This window comes from Orycteropus afer, unplaced genomic scaffold (genome assembly GCF_000298275.1).
Source record: "Orycteropus afer afer isolate SDZICR_OR568_19922 unplaced genomic scaffold, OryAfe1.0 scaffold00292, whole genome shotgun sequence".
Classification (NCBI taxonomy): domain Eukaryota; kingdom Metazoa; phylum Chordata; class Mammalia; order Tubulidentata; family Orycteropodidae; genus Orycteropus; species Orycteropus afer.
Genome location: NW_006921879.1, coordinates 1038516 through 1044520, shown reverse-complemented (window position 1 = coordinate 1044520; position 6005 = coordinate 1038516).

Below are 6005 nucleotides of genomic sequence, written 5' to 3'. Positions count from 1 at the left end.
CCTGCTGTTAATTTGTAAAGGCAGGTTTCAGTGAGGGATTCCTTTAACCTTTTATTTCAACCTTTCTCAAGAGCATTCTACCAGGCAAGTTTATGTCAGGGCCGGTGTCATAATTATATCTGTCCTACTTCTGCTGTTTTGGGAGCTCAGGTAGCATAGTGCCTAAGGCACTTGACTGCTTACCAGAAGGCTGGCGGTTCAAACCCATCAGCCACTCCTTGGAAGGAAGATGGAGCAATCTACTTCCGTAGTGATACTGCCTCGGAAACCCAAGGAGGGGTTGCTATGAGTCGGGTCCGACTAAACGGCAAATAACAACAACAACAACACTTCTGCTGTTTAATGAACAAATGAACACATTCTAAACTGACCACCCGAGATGATCTAAGTATTATGTAAGCACTCTGAGCCAAATAAAACCTGTCCGGGTTTGGGATGGTAGCTACAGAAACATGAAACTAAAATATCATGCCACATCAACTCTTCCTTACCCCCACTTCGACTTCCAAATTCACACACATAGCAGCTAATGTCGATTTTGCTAAAGATTTGTTGGACATTATGTTGCAAGTTAATTGAAAAGTGCCCTTAAAGAACTTTGTTCTTCCCACCAAATTTCTTCTCGGGTCTCCTTTCTTTCCCTCCCCAGGGCTTTGAAGCTGCCAGCTATTTTAAGATGGAGGTTTTAGCAAAACAAGTCTGCCACATTGTTCACTCCCTTTCTAAAGCAATCCACAGGTCATCTGGTGTTATTTTACCAAGCTTCTTGGGAGAGAGAGGAGTCTCACCCTGTCTCGAGTGAACAAAAGCTAAACTGTGTGTGTGTGTGTGTGTGTGTGTGTGTGATTGGGTGAAAGTTTATAGAGCAAATTCACTCCATACAGCAGCTCACGTACACTTTGTCTCATGACATCAACTACAATTTATCACAATGCAACAGCTCCCCTCCCATTTCTTCCCCATAGTTACCTCTTCCCTGTGTCCTTCGCTCTGTACACTCCTGCCCCTGAGCTGTCTCCCTGTGTATACACAGCCCTTCTATTCTCCCATAATTGTTCTCTCCAAGGAGTGTATCTACCTAGTGTAAATGTTCACCTCATATGCCTGTCTTTTGTTTGGCTGGTAGCCACAGGTGTGGGTTTAATTCCAGACCTAAAGGGCAGCTAGGGGCCATAGTCTCAGTGGTTCCACCAGGCTCTATCAGACCAGCAAACCTGGTCCCCCTCTCACTCTCCCCTTTTTTTGCCCAAATGATTTTGAGTTTTGTTCCACATTGTTCTCCCACTCTATCCAGGATCTTCTACATAGATCCCCATCCGAGTGGTTGACAATGGTAGCCGGGCACCATCTAGTTCTTCTTGTGTCATAGTCATATAGGCTGTGGATCTCATGGTGTACCAGTCACTAGGACTAATTGTTTCCATGAATCTTTGGTTTTCTTCATTCTCCTTTGCTCTGGACAAGGAGAGACCCATGGTTGCATCTAGATGGCTGCTTGCAAGCTTTTAAGATCCCAGTTGCTACTCCTCAAAGTAGGATGTGGAACAGTGTTTTATGTTGTATGTTATGCCAATTGAGCTTGATGTCACCTGTGAGTACGGTCCTGAGCCCACAGGTCCAACTTCTCACTCCCTCTGGGTAGCTAGCTGTGGCCAAGAAGTGAAAAAGCTAATGTTTTTTGATGCTTTCTTTATGCTAGACATTGCTCTAATCTTTCCACACATCTTACCTTATTTCATCCTAACAAATCTAAGCAATGCATACTATTGTTGTTGTTATGTGCTCGGACCTGACTCATAGCTTGGGTTTCTGAGGCAGTATTACTATGGAAGTAGATGACCCAACCTTCCTTCTGAGGAGTGGCTGGTGGGTTGAACCTCCAGCCTTCTGTTTAGCAGTCAAGTGTCTTAGGCATTTTGCTACCAGAGCTCAGTATCCCCATTTTAGTGATGAGGAACCAGGAACAAGGAAATTACATTCCATAACTTGTGTAAGGTCAAATACAAATTGAAATTGTTGTTGTTATGTGCTGTCAAGTCGGCCCCGACGCATAGCGACCCCTCCTTGGGTTTCCGAGGCAGTATCACTACAGAAGTAGGATTGCCCAACCTTCCTTCCAAGGAGTGGCTGGTGGGTTTGAACCGTCAGCCTTCTGGTTAGCAGGCAAGTGACTTAGCCACTATGCTACCAGAGCTCCTAAATTGAAAATAAGAAGTTTTAATTCTTCCTATTGAAAATGCATTAGATATTAAATTGTGGGAGCCTTTCCACTCTGTTTGTGGGAAGCTGAGGTTTACAATGGGATCCTTTATTTCATTTTGAGTCTTGATGTAAGTTCAGATGCCATTTGAGTTCTTTATGTTACTTTTGTATTAGAGCTTAAATTCTAAAGCACGTGTGTTGTGGAAGGCTGTGGTCTGCAATGGGAGCCCTGACTGCATTTTGAGACTTGACATATGTTTCAGACGCCATTGGATTCTTTCTAACTATTAAACCAGCATTGGGACTATACAAAGAGAAGTTCTGGGACAAACCTAAGGAGGGGCAGTTTGCCTTCAGGAAGAATGTCTTTGAAAGTAAATTATCTCACACAAAGAACTGGAGAATTTGCCTGAGTGCATCCTTGTCTAATTTGAATGAAGGTTGAGGTCTTGGAACTGTTTGGTAGCCACCTTGTGGCTAAGACTCAGGCTGCATGGTCCTGAGTCACAGCCTATTCAGACCACCACCTAGCCAGGTAGTCAAGGCCTGGAACCAATCTATAACCCTTTTCTATCTTCAGTTATGTACATATTCCAATTATGGTCACCCCTCCCCTTCTGTAGTTCCACCTGCAATAGTGACGAATCAAGTCTACAACCAATCATGATTTTGTGATGATCCTCTCCCCCCTTTTTTCCTATCATACATAATTAGCCCTATGGCTGTGACTCAGCAGACTCCATTCATCTTTCCATTATGTGTACATGCTGGTGATTTCCTCATCCTTGATGATTGTTTTTGTCCTGTCCAAGGCTTAATAAAAGTGTCTCTACTGAACCTGTTTGAATCTGGGGTCTTTTTTTCCCTATTCAATTTTCCCAATATTTGCTAACCATTAACCTAGTAATGTGGCTATGCTCAGACAAGACCCGGCAAGCCCAGGGAAGGGGCAGTTTGTCCTCAGGAAGAGTATGGTTGAAAGTAGATTAACTAGTATGCAGAAAGATGGTCACATAAAGAGCTAGGGAACTTGCCTGAGCATTTACCAAAAGTAGCCGATCAGAGACCTGTTGTCTCATTTAAGTTAAAGATTAGTAGACCTGGTATTGTCTTGTAACCACCTTGTGGCTATGACTTGGGGTTGCATGATCATGAGTCATATTCTGATCACCACACAGCCAGGTAATCAAAACTCCAGAACAAATATTTTTAACCTGCAATTTTGTATATATCCCAATCATGGTCCTATCCCCTCTTCTGTCCTCCCACTGGTGACAGTGATGGATGACCTGCCACCATCATGATCTTGTGCTGATTTCCTTTGTTCTCTGTCATATGTAATGAGCACCATGGCTCTGAGTCTCAGGACTCCATAGGCCACTGCACTAGGTGCATGCTGACAGTTCTCTTCATCCGGATGATTATGTTTGCTTTGTCTTTGTCCTGTTTAAGGTTTAATAAAAAGACCTTTATAGAACATGTTTGAATCTGGGGTCTTTTCCCTCAAGCACAAAAAATAAGGGTAGAGGCTCCCCTCCTACCCTCTTCTTTCAGGATTCACTTTAGATAACTTGGAAGGTTATCAAACCTTTTTTTGTCTCTGAAAACTATGTAATTCAAGGATGTTTTCTCAAGGATTTGGGAGCCATTTCTTTTGAAATGTAATCATCAAGGAAGATAACAACCCTACTTCCCAGTTTCCTGGAAGGAGATTACCATAAAGTTAAATATTCTGTCATAAAGATACTAGAAAATTAGCAATTTTGTCTTGAGAACATGAATGTAATGGATTGTATCCACTTAGCTATATTAAGGACCAGATTCCTTTCTTTCTCTAGGATGTCTTTATTTATTTATTTAATTTTATTAATTTTTGTGGTGAAAGCATACACAACAAGACGTTCACCAACATAACAACTTCCACATTTCTCAGGGACATTGATGACATGTTTCATATTGTGCCACCATTATTGCTGACCTTTTCCAAAATATTCCACTATCATTAGCATAAAGTCAATGCCCCACAAACAAAAGCTTTCCCTTTCCCCCTCCCTCCTACCTCTGGTAACTACTAATAATCTTTGGTGTATATATATATATTTTTTCCTTCCTCCCCTCCCAAACCTATTAGGAATTTTCTCTTTCCTTCCCTCCCATCCCTGGTAACCAACAAAGAAAGTTTCTTTCCATACATAAACCTTTCCTTTACTTTTTACAATAGTAGGTAGTGGGCCAATACAATAGTTGTCTTTCTATGATCAACTTCTCTCACTCAGCATAATGTCCTCCAACTTCACTCACATTATGCAGTGTTTTACAGATTCTACATTATTCTTTAGGACTGTATAGTATTCCATTGCATGTATGTACTATAGTTTGGTTATTCATTCCTTCAATGATGGGCACTTAGGTTTTTTCATATCTTTACTGTTGTGATGAACATGGGTGTGCATATATCTGTTCTTGTCTTGGCTCTCACTTCTTTAGGATATATAGGGTGGTAGTTCAGTTTGTGTCCACTTGCCTGGGCCTAGTTGAATGGCTGGGCAGCTGGATGTACTGTTCCCCATGATGAGGCTGGCAATCAACTCCATGGTGGAATCTATTGTGAGCAGTGAGTAGCTGCCTTAGGGAATGTGGGCTGCTTCCTGTATATAGGGAGAAGCCTTGGGGAATGGTCTTTAGCTCAAGGCACGTTTGGACCCTGCATGTAGCTGTGTCGTTGTTCAATAGCTTGCCATGCTCTGCCGACCTTGGGACTTACAATGGACTTGAATTGATGGCCTTCCGTGTGGTTTGGTAACATCAGGACTGTGCCATTTTACTTGTTAACCTTGGGCTTGCAGCTCAGCCAGCAGCTGTCTGAGTGAAGAAACACCTATAGCTCTAGCTCTCAGTCTCTAGCGGGGCCGGGAGCAGGAGGCAGAGCTGAAGCCCAAGGCTGAGGGGCTTTCACCTAGCCCCCAGAGCCTGGCAGTTTGAACTCGGAATTAAAGCCTCCAAAATGTAAGAGAATAAACTCCTGTTTGTTAAGGCTATCCCATTTGTGGTATTTTCTTGTCTGAGAGTCACTAGGTAACCAGAACATATACCTAGTAATGATATTGCTGGATCAAATGGTATTTCTAATTCCATCTTTTTAAGGAATTGCCATACCGATTTCCACAGTGGTTGTATCATTTTACAGTACAACCAGCAGTGTATAAGAGTCCCAATCTCTCCCTATTCTCACTAGCATTTGTTATTTTCTGTCTTATTGAACTTTGCTATTAGTGCTGGGATGAGATGGTAGGTCATTGTTGTTTTGATTTGCATCTCTCTAATAGTAATGATTGTGAACATTTCTTCACGTGTTTTTTGGCCACCTGAGTATCCTCTTCAGTGAAGTGTCTATTCATGTCTTTTGCCCATTTTTTAATTGGATTGTTTGTCTTTTAAATGTTGAGGTGTTGAAGTTTTCTATAAATTTTAGAGATAAGTCCCTTGTCAGGTATGTTGTTGCCAAATATTTTTTCCCAATCTGTAGGTTCCCTTTTTACTCTCTTGGAGAAGTCTTTTGATGCACATAAAAATTAATTTTTAGAAGGTCCCAATCATCTAGTTTATCTTCTGCTGTTTGTGCGTTTTGGGTTATGCTTGATAGTCTATTTATGCCATAAATTGTTGTTGTTGTTGTTGTGTGCCGTCGAGTCAGCCCCGACTCATAGCGACCCCTCCTTGGGTTTCCTAGGCAGTATCACTACGGAAGTAGATTGCCCCATCTTCCTTCTGAGGAGTGGCTGGTGGTTTTGAACCGCCAGCCT